Raw genomic sequence first — 14,602 nt, 5'->3', positions numbered from 1 at the left:
TCCTAATACATACCTACTATCGAAACATATTTACTCATATCTTAGGATTATGTAAAGCAATCTGAAAAGAAACCAAAAATGCAATAATATACAGGGTGTTCCATTTAAAAAAAATCATCCCGATCCACTCACACTTTTTTGAGCCACCCCATAAAAGTTAAAATATTTTCCTAGAATACATCCTAGAGCATACTTTAGATTTGCACTTAAACAAAATTCTTAAGTTTTTTATTATATGAGCTACAGATGCCCGACGCACTATTGCCGGACCCTGTATATTGTTAAAAAAAGACTATAGTAATAGATACTTAAATGAGATATATAATTTCCCATTTTACTATTACGTAAAAAGTCTCATCGGGGAAATTTTTTTAATAAAAAATCAGATTTGTTTAATCTTTTAAACAATGTAACTAAAAAAAATTAAAAAAATGTACTTGACGCCACTGCATTATAATTGTTTCGACTGAAAATCTGCGTTGAATAGGCTCGTCGTTTATATAAAAAGAACCTTCGATGTACCCGGAACATTCAACATTGTGTCTCTTACCTTCTTAGAGGTGTAATATCGGTAAAAATGGTTGCAAAATTACATGTAGCTCTATTAATTGTCACTATAATCGCGGCATCACTTCAAACATCTCTAGCGGTAAGTTCAAAGAATTTCTTCTTATTTCCAATCAAAAACATGGATATTTTTAGGCCCCCAAACCATCAAACAAAGAGCTTTTAGAGCACAGCATCGCTGAATATTTGCGCCATGATAAACAACTTGTACAAGAATTGAAACAACTTGGATTTGGTAAATATTTAGATTATTTTAAAATACTAGATATACTTATTTTTAAATTCAGCCTAAAACAGCAAAAGTTAATCATTAATATAAATATTTCTTTTACATAATTTGCATTATATACATTTGTGAAGTTTACATCATAATTTAAGTACTTTTATATAGTAAACACAATTAAGTAGCGCGATAGATTGAAAACATATTTTTGAGTAATATTTGGGTAAAAGCACACAGTTTCACTGTTTTTTTTTCAAAAATTTCGAAGCAGCCATTTTTAAGGATTACTTTTCAGATATAATACAATATGATCGAAAAAAAAATACGGCGTCAGCGATGGCTATGAAATGAAGATCGCTATTATTTTATATGTAAAACTAGCGTGTACCCGCGACTTCGTTCGCGTCGAATTAATCATTTGTAATGGTGATGATAAAGCAAAGCAAGAATTTCCGTAGTTTCATGGTTTCATCTCATTGGAATTTGATTTATTTTTGATATTACAGTTTCATCCAATTTTTATTAAAAATATCGATTTAAGAGCGTATTGTGTTTTCTAGCGAGCCAATAAATGGCTTTTAAGAGATTTATTGCTTAGTAGGGCTCAGATTTATCAGGTTTTACCAGAAAAATTAGGTTTAGAAGCAATTTATTCGTTTAGAAAGAATGTTACTCTATTCGTGTATGTTTATTATGTAATTTATAACATAATAAATAAATGTATAATAGGAAACTAGTGATATTGTTAAGTATTTGTAATAATTATACGTAAAATGTACTAGTTTCCTAGTATGTAGAAAAATTATAATAGATAATTATTTTACCTAATTTGTTCCAAGGAGAACTCATTTTTATATAAAAAAATGGGGTTCAAGAAATTGTAGATATTGCCGACTCACAGTTTTGTTCAATTATTTTTTATGACTGACAAAATTCATTGAGCTAATCTTTCTTCTATGAGCGATTTATGAATAAACGGATGAACCACATAGAACTAATAATTAATTATACTTAGTGGAAGTTTATTAAAAATGCTTATTTTTATCAATTTTTATCTTGAGCTTGAGTTAGTACTTAAGAGAATAAGGATACTCTAGGGGTACTATGTATCTATCCATGTATAAAAAGAGAAGTATTGTAGTTGCGGCTATTTATATATATTTTTATCAGCCATTATTACACTAATTGACACCAAAAACAGACTTCTTAAAATTTTCATGCATTTTAGTGTTCAATATATTTTGATCGTGTGTTGATTTTAATGATTTTTTAAGCAACATGTAGCTAAATTATTTGACTTTTTAGTCTTTCTTTTTAAATTAAACATTTAAGAGTCCCCATCTGTCTATTATACTAGAGAAAGCAAAATGTTATTTGATGAAAGTTTGAAACACCCTGTGGAATGATTTAACAAAGTTAGGAATTTAAAAACCACTGTATCATCAAGATGAATCTTTTCCCGATAGTTTGTTTTTTGATTCAACTCAATAGCTTAATTTTTGTTGGAGATATTCACTTTTGAAGAAGACAGTAAAATAACGATTAAAAGAATTTCTTTGCTTTTGGCGTTAACCAACATACCTATGAAACATTGTTTATTGTTTTTGAAATGTCACTCTCATTGGAAAGTCATATTATTATTGTTTGTTGACAGTTACTCTAGCAGAGATGGTTTTAAGTTCAAAAGAAGTTGTATCTACTGTTGCTTTAATTTTAATACAATAATACTAATAATATAATACTATAATATGTTATGTAATATTTGAGGGGCGTTTTCACCCTCTTAGAATTTGAGATTCGAGAAACCCTCCTTATTGAACCTCTACACCCCACAGTCAATCCGTTTGACAAAAATCAGCTTTAAACATCAAGCAGTTTAAGCAGAATCGTGATTAGTCAATGGTCATATTTTATGAAACACCCTGTATAAATTTATAAAAAATCTTAAAATATGTAAAACAACAAAATAAAATATACGTGTTTAAGAGTGTTTCCGAAAAACTCACCGGTTTTTAAATAAAAAAATATTTTAATATTTGAGGGATAGTTTCACCCCCTTAGAATTCGAGTTTCGAAAAATCCCTTCTTATCGAACCTCTACACCCTAAAGTCAATCTGTTTTCCAAAAATCAACTTTTTATGTCAAGCGCTTTAAGCAGGATCGTGGATTAATCAATGACCAGACTTTTCGAAATACCCTGTATACATTTTTAAAAAATCTTAAAATATGTAAAAACAAAAATAAAATATACGTGTTTAAGCGTTTTTTTTCGGAAACTTGGCCGTTTTTAAAAAAAATATTGTAATATTTGAGGTGGTTTCACCCTCTTGGAACTGGAATTTCGAAAAATCCTTCTTATCGAACCTCTACACCTAGAATCAACCTGTGTATGCCAAAATTGAGCTTCTTACGTTGAGTGGTTTTGAGCAGGATCGTGATTAATCAGTATGTCAGTCACCTGATTTTATATATTAGTAGAGATAATATTTTATGAAAACGGAAGGGGAGCCGATATGGAAGGTATAGTGAGAATCAACCTTAAAACCTCTTGTTTTTTCGGTCGTAAGTCCTGATACCAGTGGCGTAACTAGGGGCTAGGGGAGGGGGGGTCTTAGCACCCCAAATGACTGGTTCGGGTTGTATAAAATTGGTTTTAACTTCCAATAAATATTATTTTATTGTGACCTAAGCCCCCCAAAAGACTTGAGCCTCCCTAAATCTGTGTTTAGTTGCGCCCCTGCCTGAGGCACTTTAGGGATACCTTATACCTTGGGTACACTTTTTGACCTTTTTGTGCATGTCGCTTACACAACTCTTAAGTCACATCGGACAGAAGCCTAAACGGGCGTTATGGTGACAGCTTGCATGCAATATCTAGCGACGAACCTCCCAAAAGGTGTTCGATATATCTATCCGTTTTACTAATTTATTCTCTTTCGTTTAAACGTTAGATATTCTGTTAGTTACCGAGATCGAACACCCACAGGGCGTTATTTATAAGCCATAAAAATGTATGGAAACAGCTAGTTGCTTGGACTGAATATAGGTTATAAAAATAAGTATAGAGTATATTATATAAATGTTGACAAAATAATAAATTAAAAATTAATAAATACATAATTTGATTCACTTTTACAAAATTTGTATTAAAATAACCGTCTATCTGTCTGTCCCTCGGTCTGTCCGTCTGTCCGTTTGTATTGTATAGTATAATTATGTATACACTGAAAAAATTAATTTGTGAATTTAATAACAATATTGACGGTTATTCCTTGCCACAGATTATTGTAGTAAATTTACCATCCGTTCTTTAGTTTTACAACTCTTCAGTTTTTACAACATTTGTAAAATCGCTGTATGTCTAATTTATGGCATGTTTGTAAATATGTTATAATATATTTATTTACAGTACAAGTGTGTTTATGAACATGATTACAACAACGAATGTGAACGATTAGTGTTCACACGAGTGTTGTAATCATGTTTAAACGCAAGTGTCATGTACAACGTTTTATCTACAACCGAAAAATAAGAAAATTCTGTTTTAATTTTCGTTTATTAGTCGCCCACCTATAACACCTTTAACTATGACATTTGTCACATAGTTGTTTTTCATTATTATAAAAACTAGTTGTGTTATAGATTCATAACACCAGTATAAGTCTGTCCAACGAGAAGATCCTTGACAGTGATAGATGTGTCTGTCATTTGAATTTCAAAGTAGTTTATTTTATTTTTACAAAGAAATAAGTTGGTACAACTGGAACGCATAGCAGGAAATTATTATATTTAAAATTTGACTGACAAGTGATTACTTCAAAATATTGTCAAAAAACTGTATAAAGCTGAAAAATGTAATCGAGTTATTTAATTTAATAAAAACGGTATGTGTTAATACAAAACAAACACGAACAAGACACCACATACCAAAAAAATAAAAAAAAGAACTATTTCTTACTTTCAAGCTTTATGAAACTTCCCGCATTTATGATTATATTTATCAATATAACCTTATGTACAAATACAAATTTGTAATATTCCGCAGGAATAAATAAAACAACATAAATAAAACAAACTATTTTATTATTAATAACACTTACCAAATTTTAGAGGTACCTTAAAGGTTGATTAATTAACTTTAATCATAAGTTTTTAAACCAGTACCTTTGGCATTATTTTTCTTGTGCAGTACTAAAATCCATTATTTACGTATCGTGTGATGTCGATATTTTACAGCTACTCCAGTTTTTAGTATGTGTTTAGTATGGTCCTTCTACCATATTCGAGAGGGACTTATCTACGATGAGATGGTATACGAACTTTAATGATGGTAACTTTATTGGTGTATAAGACTTTTTGCCCGGGCAGCGAGTATTAACCATAAACTGGTGCTCTGGGTCTACAGTTAATTTTAACTCGATTTTTCTTCCACTTGACTTCAAAAGACACAAAACACATGTAATAACACGAATCAAAATGCATCATCTTCCAAAACGCAGGGTATTTGACAAAACTGACAAAAGTTGACACAAAGTTATAACCTCTAATTTGGTAAGATTTTGACAAGCGTCAAAAATCTAAAGGCAAGTTCATACGCATCGGCGTCCGTTTGTCGTTCATCGTTCCGTCAAACCAGTAAAATTGAAATACGATCTGTCATTTCTGAAATAAACCAATAAAACTGGTTAAAAAACAACAAGAGACAACGCATGACGGATTTATATTTAAACCCATCCATAGTTAACTTAAAGATTATTAGAAACTTTTTAGTAAAATAAATAGATTGGTATGGGACGTCATCTGCTTTTTCTTCTGTCATCGTCGGTCGAAATTCACCTGAGAAAAAAAACAGAGTATAGTTGTGTTATGAATCTCATAACGTAACTGAAATACTAAAAAATAGTGATGTAAAAACGTTATAACTAAAACGGTTGTAGATAAAAGCAATTAATAAAACACGTGGTTATAATTATTATAATATTTATTATAAAGGGGTTAATAAAAAGTCACAAACCAAAAAAAACCAAACCAAACCAAACTTATGTATGTAAGATACTCATTGCCAACTTTTCTTGTCTAGAAGAACCTTATTGGAATTCTGCGCCTAAGCAAAATAGGAACAAAATTGCCATTAGATGTCAGGTTAGGTTAGAGTTCCTTCTTCGATCCTCTATTAATTACATTTTTTTGTGAAAATATGCAAAAATACCTTATTTTTTCAAGTTTCTTATTAAAAGTGCTCTAATGTTTCAATATATTTTTTTTTGTAAAATTATAAAAAATAGCATAAGTTTGTGTCATATTTCAAGAATGACAGCTCCCAGCGGAAATCTATCCATTTTTCCAGTTTTAATGTTTTTTATAAATTATAAGATAATTCCCAATGTATTTCAGGAACTAAGGGGGCTAGGATAAAACTGTGTGAATCATCCCCTTGCTTACCTTGGTTATGGTTTTATGTTCCGTTTCTATCGGTTTCCTGAAAGTTTTGTTATTACGGAACACGGTTTCTGAAAAATATCTATCATAATCTTTGATCATAATAATTGTTACAAAACTAACCAGCGCGAGAAGGCTGTTTTTCGGTTTTGTTTGTTAATCAATGTCATTTATGTGACAGAAAATCAAACAAATATTGGTTCGAGTGAAATTCTCTTTTCATTTCTAAAATTTTTAATATTTTGTATTTATATCCAAAAGCAATGGAGGTAGGTAGTAAAGGTAAATTAATTTCATTAACTAAACAGAATTACTTTTTAGGACTATTTAAACTTATCATGCAGTCATTGTTTCTTAAAGTCAGGCATATTTAAAGAAAACATGACAAACAAGACAAGTAATCGTGAATGTTTGGTAAGCTATAAAAATATAAATATTGATTAGATTTGTTTATTTATTATTGATCTATTTTAATATTGGACCTGCAAATCTTCACTTGAACTGTCTAACGAGTTTAACAGTTCATTAATAAAGTACTTTTCAATATTAAACTCCATTGAAAAGAAGAAGCAAACATAAAAGCAGAGAATAAGTGCATTAAAAATGCATAAAAGATCAATTTTATAAAAATGGTATTGTAATTTAGAAACCGTCAACATTTGACATTTCCTCAGGAACCGCTCTTTACCATAGTTTACCGGTTTGGTTCGCCTGGTTTTGCAACGGAATACAGCCTTAGTTTCCTAAATAAGTAACATATAGTAATGCAAAAACCGCATATTTGTACCTCTACTCATAAACTAGAAACCCTATAAAACACGAAAACAAGACACCCTGTACAATACGTTATTTCCTGCAGCCCCTACGCCGACCAATAGAAACGTTTTTCGAACCGGGCTAATCCTAGCGAGAGAGCAATCTAGCGAATGAGTTCTGTGGTTACCCTAAATTTTGTTCGCGCTTTAACGCAAACTGTTTAATGTTGCGCTAGCCTTTAAAATCCCACAAATCAGATATACGTTCGGAATTCGTAATTGCATTCTACGTTTACAGAACAAAACCAATAAATCCAGTTGTTTACTTTGCAATTTTTATATTAAATGCTTATTTAAAGGTATACCGTGTGGTCTATTTTGAAAAGGTCAAATATTTTCTCCCCAAATGCTTTTATGCAAAAGTTGTATTAGACTTTTTTGAAGAGGCGTTAAAGTTGTACTGTCGTCTAGAATTTCGTTTTATTTGGAATAGGCATCTAAAAGTTATTTGCAAAAATCTACCTTCAAATTACTAAAAATGTATAATACGGCCCAGAAAAAGCTACAATTACAATACCAGCAAAAAATATGATTGTGTCATTGTCAACTTCGATGTCACGTTTTGTTTAAAAAAAATTGAAGGTACCAAACAGAGTAATTTTGTATAAAATAATTATGAATTTTGCAATTTCTGAAAAAGTTACGATGGTTAAACGGCATTTTGCTGGAAATAGTATTCCCGCTGTGTTAGAATATGTTCGCAACTCAGTCTCCGGAAAGCCTATACCGAATAATAAGTCAACAATTTAAAGAATAAACCGGAGGTTTGAAACTAAAGGCACTAAGGTATTAAGCCCATAGAAGTGTGAAGACAAAAATAATTGAACAGGAAGTAAATAACAATGACTTGAATATTCTTCATGTTGAGGAAAAGAAAAACATTGATTCGGGGATACAGTATACTATACAATATCCTATACTATATAAACACATACCTTCCTTCATCTTTTGGGCACCTAAAGAACGATATATTGTTTGTCATTCTACTTTCACAACCATCCACTGCACAAATATTTCTAGTAGACATTTTATTCACAATTCGAACAAAACAACTAAAACACTATTTTTGGTTCGCCCTATGCGTGGGATCGAAAACAAAACTAAAATAAACTTGGAACGCTGTGTACACGTCGAGCAACTGATGTAGACTGACCCAAGTCTACAAGACAGGAGGGGAGCGGCGGGAGGAATTTTGATACGGGCGAAGAGTGGGTCAACTGATATATTTATATTCTTTAAACTGTGGTCCCGCGTTCCGACGCACCACACGGTATAAATGAACCTAAAAAAAACAAAATCTATTAACTTGCACCTTTTGAATAAAAAGATTAAGGAAAAAATCTAAAATGACATCTCCAGTTGCAAAGGCTTTGATTATATGACAGATATACTGTATGATCGAAAAAAAAACGGCGTCAGCGATGGCTATGAAATGAAGATCGTTGTCATTTTATATGTAAAATTATATGGGGAATGTCATTGATGTTCATTTCCAAGCCAACTGGACGCCGTTTTTTTTTTCCGATTATACGGTAGCTTTGTTTCGGTAGCGTACCTTGAAACTGCCAACAGCATGCTTTAGTATTTATATGTAAAATTATATGGGGAATGTCACTGATGTTCATTTCCAAGCCAACTGGACGCCGTTTTTTTTCTATTATACGGTAGCTTTGTTTGGGTAGCGTACCTTGAAACTGCCAACAGCATGCTTTAGTATTTCTCGAGGTATTTCTAGAAACAAATCTAAGGATTTAGCAGATATATCGAGACAAGTTCTAGGCAGTTTACTGACTATTAGAACTTGTCAGACTTTCCACAAGCTCAAACTCAAAGTTTATTTCGCTCTTTTTTAACTAAAACTGTTCAATATATTCCTCATAAAATTACGCCTTTAATTTTTTTCTGCGCTTACTCTTGCACCCTGTAGGTATATTTAAATATTATGGAGGTATGTGCGAAAAAATGAATTTTCTCCGATAGTTAATTAAAATAAGTGTGGAAATTGCAGAACGTTTACGATCGAGAAAGGGCAACAAACCTTGCTCGGATGCAGGCAATAATTTTGAGAAGAAATTGCCGAGAGGTTGGTTCTTGGTTCAGGTTGAAAGTACCGAGGATTAAACATTGTGACGCTCTAGTAATATTTGCTCCTATTAAATAGTTATCATTATTCATAATTCCTGCAAAAATAAATCCCGCCAAAAAATTGCCATGATGAAAAAAAATGTTTGGAATAAATTACTAGGAAAATATTGCTTAGAAACAAAGATTCTACGAAAAAATGCTGGTAACGTAATTTCCAGAAAAAAAATTCTATGTAAAAAAATTGTTCTAAAAATTGCATAAAAAAATTGGAAAAAAATTGTTGGAGAAAAATAGTCAGAAAAAATTGCTAAGAAGAAAAATTGTCGTGAAAATTTCCTAGGAAAATATAGCTTGCGAATAAATTGATACGAAAATATTGTTATACAAAAAAATTGCTGGAAAAAGTAATTGCTAAAAAAAAATTGCTTTGGAATAAATTGCTATCAAGATATTCTTAGGACAGAATTGTTGTAAAAATAGCAAGGAAAAATTGCTAGGAAAAATTGCTTGCAATAAATGGCTAGGAAACTATTGTTACAATAAAAGGTACCACGAAAAACTTGCTGAAAAAAGTAAATGATAGAAAAAATTGCTAATAAAAAATTGTCGAGAAAAGTTCCTAGGAGAAAACTGCTTGGAATAAATTGATATGAAAATATTGTTATACAAAATGTACTACGAAAAATTGCTGGAAAAGTAATGGCTTGGAAAAAATTGCTAGCAACATATTCTTAGGACAAAATTGTTGCAAAAAAAAAATAGCAAGGAAAAATTCTTTGGCAATAAATTGCTAGGAAACTATTGTTAGGTAAAAGGTACCATGAAAAATTTGCTGAAAAAAGTAATTGATAGAAAAAAAATGCTAATAAAAAAAATTGTCGTGAAAAGTTCCTAGGAGAATATTGCTCGGAATAAATTGATACGAAAATATTGTTATACAAAATGTACTACGAAAAATTGCTGGAAAAGTAATTATTGCTTGGGAATAAATTAGCAAGATATTCTTAGGTCAAGATTGTTGGGAAAAAATAGCAAGGAAAAATTACTAAGAAAAAAAATTGTCAGGAAAAATTGCTTGCAATAAATTGCTAGGAAACTATTGTTAGTATAAAAGGTACCACAAAGAAATTGCTGAAAAAGGAATTATTGATAGAAAAAATTGATAAGAAAAATTCTAGAACAAAAATTGCTACAAAAATAGATTCTAGATATTAATTGCACCCAAAATAATTTCCTAGGAAAACAGTCCTAGTAGAAATTTTCTCTTGCGAAAATATTTCTAGGAAAATTGCAAGAAAAAGAAATTGTTGCCAAGGATAAGAGTTAAAAACAAAAATTGCCGGAAAAGTAGTTTGGAAAAATTGCTAGTTAAAATCCTTTGCTAAGAAAAATATTTCTAGGAAAAAAATTGTCTGGACTGAAAATTGATATTGCTAGGAAAATTGATACCGGAAAATTGCTAGAAAAAAAAATGCAAAAAACATAAGAAAAAATTGCTGCGAATAAAAATGCTAGGAAAAAATGATAGGAGAAAAATAGTTTTTTATGGAATGTATAATTAAAAGATTTTTTATTATATATTTTTACGTGAAACTTTATGTAATTTTTATTCTACTTATTTAATTAAAAATTAAACTTAAAACATAAAATATTTCGGAAACTAATAGATGAATTTATATTCCGTAAAGGCTTAAACCTGGGATATATATAAATAGGCGTATACTGAATACAAATCGGTTTTAGTGCTAGCCAGGTTGTCTCAACGCTACACAACGTGTATATTAGAAGTAATGACATAGAATTTGGTATTTTATATCATTTAAATGACCTGACCAATTAAATATTAAATCTTTTATTGGTATATGAATCAGTATAAAACAGTTTTTCTGTTTTTTTTAGTAATAATATGTTAGAGTCCATTTCACTAGCCCAAAAAGTAGCAAAGAAGCGGCATTTAACGTTTTATGTAAAACTGGCTAGGTATTTTTACAAAACTGAAGAATGAAATCAAAAAATAAAGGATTATTACAGGTAAAATAAAATAAGGTATGCTTATCATAATACGACCAAAGCAAACTTCATAAGATAACGCATTGTCATTGATGACGATGCACCCAAAGTTGTTTTAATTTCAGATAATATCCTGTAGCACATTTTTAGACAGTTTCTTTATTTTTAAGATTTTGATGGTCAAACACCAACAAAATTTCCTTATATTTGAACTAAATTTTCTCGAAAATAAAGCCATAATTTAATTTTAATAAAATAGATTGAAGTTTTGTGATTACAATGATATATAATTTATAAGGTTTTCTAACAAATGGCTCGCTATTTTATGACAAATGCTGAAAAAGCCTTAATCAAAGCACATGTGTTTGGAATTTTGGGTGTGGCTTAACACGACAGGATCGGGTTAAGCCTTAGGCAGATTTCTGAAATATAATATATATTTCCTTTCGTCCACACACCCGCTTTACCCGACCCTGAGAGCGACCCGAAAGTACAGCGTAATAAGACTCTTACGTAGTAAATTATAGTTAGTAAGTTATATAATACCCTAATATCCTTCAGGCAGAAATTTACACTATCGAAAGACAAGTTTTCTTAAATAGGAACTCTTCTCGGAACTATCGGAAACAAAAATTGGATGGCTTTGATTAAAATTTACTGTGGAAAATGCCATATGAAATATAAAACCGCACTTTGGAGCCACCCTATAGAAGTTGAAATATTTTCCTGAAAAACATCCTCGTACATACTTTACGAGTACATCCTTTACTCGTACAGGTTTGCACTTAAACAAAATTCCCAATTTTTTTATTCTAGGAGCTACAGATGCCCGACGCACTATTGCCGGACCCTGTACCAATGTACAGGGTGCGCCAAATTGGACACTTTTAAAGGGAAACACCTTTTTATATAGGAGATAGACGAAAAATAATATCGGTGTCTGGGGAGCTCAATTTTTATCAAAAACATGATGATGAAAACCGCACATCGATATCTTTTACCGTTTCGGAGTTACGGGGTGTTTTTCAAATATGTGCATTTTTAACAAATCGCTGTAACTTTTTTGCTATGGAAAATTTTGTATTTCTATGAAAACGTTATTAAAGCATTCTTTTTGGAACCTTTGGTTTAAATAGCATTTTAAAATAGAGTCATCAACAGAAAAATTATTTTTTATTTAGGGACATCCTCTATATTTTTTAATTAGGTTGAAATAGAATTGTAAATTACTTTCACAAAAATATAGCACACTTGGATATTTTGTTATAATCCCCTTCGAAATACAGAATTTTTAAAAGTTCGCCACTTTTAACTAGTAGGCTTTTGACCCCTTACTGATGATATGCCCTTAATGGAACTAATTAAAAACATATTTTTTCCAGCAAGACGACGCACTGCCTCAGAACGCTGAAGTTATCAGCAAATTTTTGCATCCTCTTCAAGAATAATTGCATGATAATTAAGATCCCAGCAAATAAGAGGCCGCCTGACTTAATTCTTACATGGATCTAATCCTATGGATATTATATTTACCGGATGATTAAAGGTTCCTTATTCTTCCGTATAATCTAGACACAAATTAGAAATATTGTGCAGTTATCAGAGGGTATCTTTCACCCCCACTGAGTTAATAGATTCCGCGAGAAATGTTCAAAAACTGCCCCCATCTCTCCATAACAGAAGACGGTGGATATGTCGAACATCTGTAGCAAAATCTCATGTCTTGGTTTGCTATTTATTTTATTGTTATTAGATATAGTTTATGGTTTAAATAGGATTTAAAGATATGTACAGGGTGTCCCACATAAAAATCAATTTTTATTTGGGACTCCTCTAAATTATTAATTTAAAAAATATACTTAAACCATTAACTTTCCACGTAAAAGGTGCTTTGAAATGTTTTCATAAAAATACACTGAGCACCATAGCAAAAAGTTACAACGATAGGGCCAAAAATGCACATTTTGAAAAACTCTCGAAACGGTAACTAGATATCTTTGCGCGACTTTAAAAATTACGTTTTTTGAATACAAGAATGAGTCAGTCCAACACATTTTAGTTTTTGTCTATCTCCTATAAAAAAGGATGTTTCCACGAGAACAAAAGTCGTTTAATTCATGCACCCTGTTCATCACAGAAGTTTTCAGTCGTATGTCGATGATATTTGGCTTACTCCCTTCAAACAAGTCTTCTGTTACATTTTAATATAACCCCGACATATCAAATGACTCATTAACACCACTCTGTGATCTCTATACCACTATAAAGCATCCAGGCATGTCTCTCTCCACACTCTCCACACGATAAACGTTTGCTATACGGTAACAATTATGCCATGTGTACGTGTGTGGTTGAAACTCCGGCCATCCCCCCACCCCTTCCAACCTATATGAGCTTTTAACCTAACCGACTCATCGAGCTAACAAGAGTACGCACTAGAATTCGCTTTTATCCTTAGCTGACCATCGAGGTATCAAGGGTGATAGAAAGGGTTTTGCTATAGGTCGTGTTGCACTCCTCGTTAAATGGTTCGAATTTCTCCATAATATATAATGTGGTCCAATAAGTATGCAACATATGAAAAACAAATTAGAAGTCTTACCTTCAAATATAGCAAATAGTAAAACTCTAATTTCCATTTTTCAGAACCTTTGAGAATCGACATATCCTAAAAATATTGTCCATAAAAATGACGTTTAAAAAAATGTTCAAAAACTTCCCATCTCTCCATAAATATACCGGTGCATATGACGAAACATCTGTCAAAATAAATTCTTGGTTTGCTATTTATTTTTATTGTTAATAGATATTCTATAAATCTTTTGATCGTTATTAAATATAGTTTATTAGTGTTAAATAAAATGCTTTAAATAAATTATGAAATATTATCCAATCGCTCTTTAACCGATGAAAAACAGCTAACATTTTTACAAAAATTATTGCCGATAATTTTTTAAAATCTACGAAATTTAAAGCGGGCGAATTTTTATATGCTCTATATCTCCAAGAGGAGATCTAGCAAAATATCAAGTGTGTTTTTTGCAAGGTAATTTTAAATTCTTTTCAATAAATTAAAGATATATGGGGTCTTCCCTTATATAATGTCATTTTTTCTGTTGATCCTTCTTAACATTATTAAAGAAAAAATAATACTTAAAAGATTAAATTCTATATAATGAGGTGCCTGGAATTATGTTTACATAAAAAAAATCGCTAAAATTAAAATGCATATAATTATAATAAATGGAGATTGTGTTTTCTAAAGAGAGGTGATTTTATATTTACAAAAACTACATATAAACATAATTAATATAACATAAGTACTATGGAGCATAATTATCAAAAACACTAATCACCCAGAACACACTGGGGACTCCCACTGACTGAAAAAAAGTCCATCTCTCAGTCAGAAATGGAATATGACTTTGACCCAAAAGATTCTGCTTTTCAATAGGGCCAAGA

At 31.0% G+C, this 14,602-nt stretch overlaps 1 long non-coding RNA gene across 1 annotated transcript; it reads left to right on the top strand.

Annotated features, from left to right (window-relative positions):
* The first annotated feature begins 511 nt into the window (after window positions 1–511).
* On the top strand, window positions 512–785 carry LOC115877244. The gene is made up of 2 exons (XR_004049312.1): window positions 512–649; window positions 703–785. It is a non-coding gene; the product is annotated as an uncharacterized LOC115877244 (long non-coding RNA).
* The last annotated feature ends 13,817 nt before the right edge of the window (window positions 786–14,602 follow it).

The sequence above is a fragment of the Sitophilus oryzae genome, unplaced genomic scaffold (assembly GCF_002938485.1).
Source record: "Sitophilus oryzae breed Bouriz unplaced genomic scaffold, Soryzae_2.0 scaffold_1442_pilon_pilon, whole genome shotgun sequence".
Taxonomy (NCBI): domain Eukaryota; kingdom Metazoa; phylum Arthropoda; class Insecta; order Coleoptera; family Curculionidae; genus Sitophilus; species Sitophilus oryzae.
Note: the sequence above shows the minus strand (reverse complement) of the source record. Positions and strands in the feature narration are given on the sequence as shown.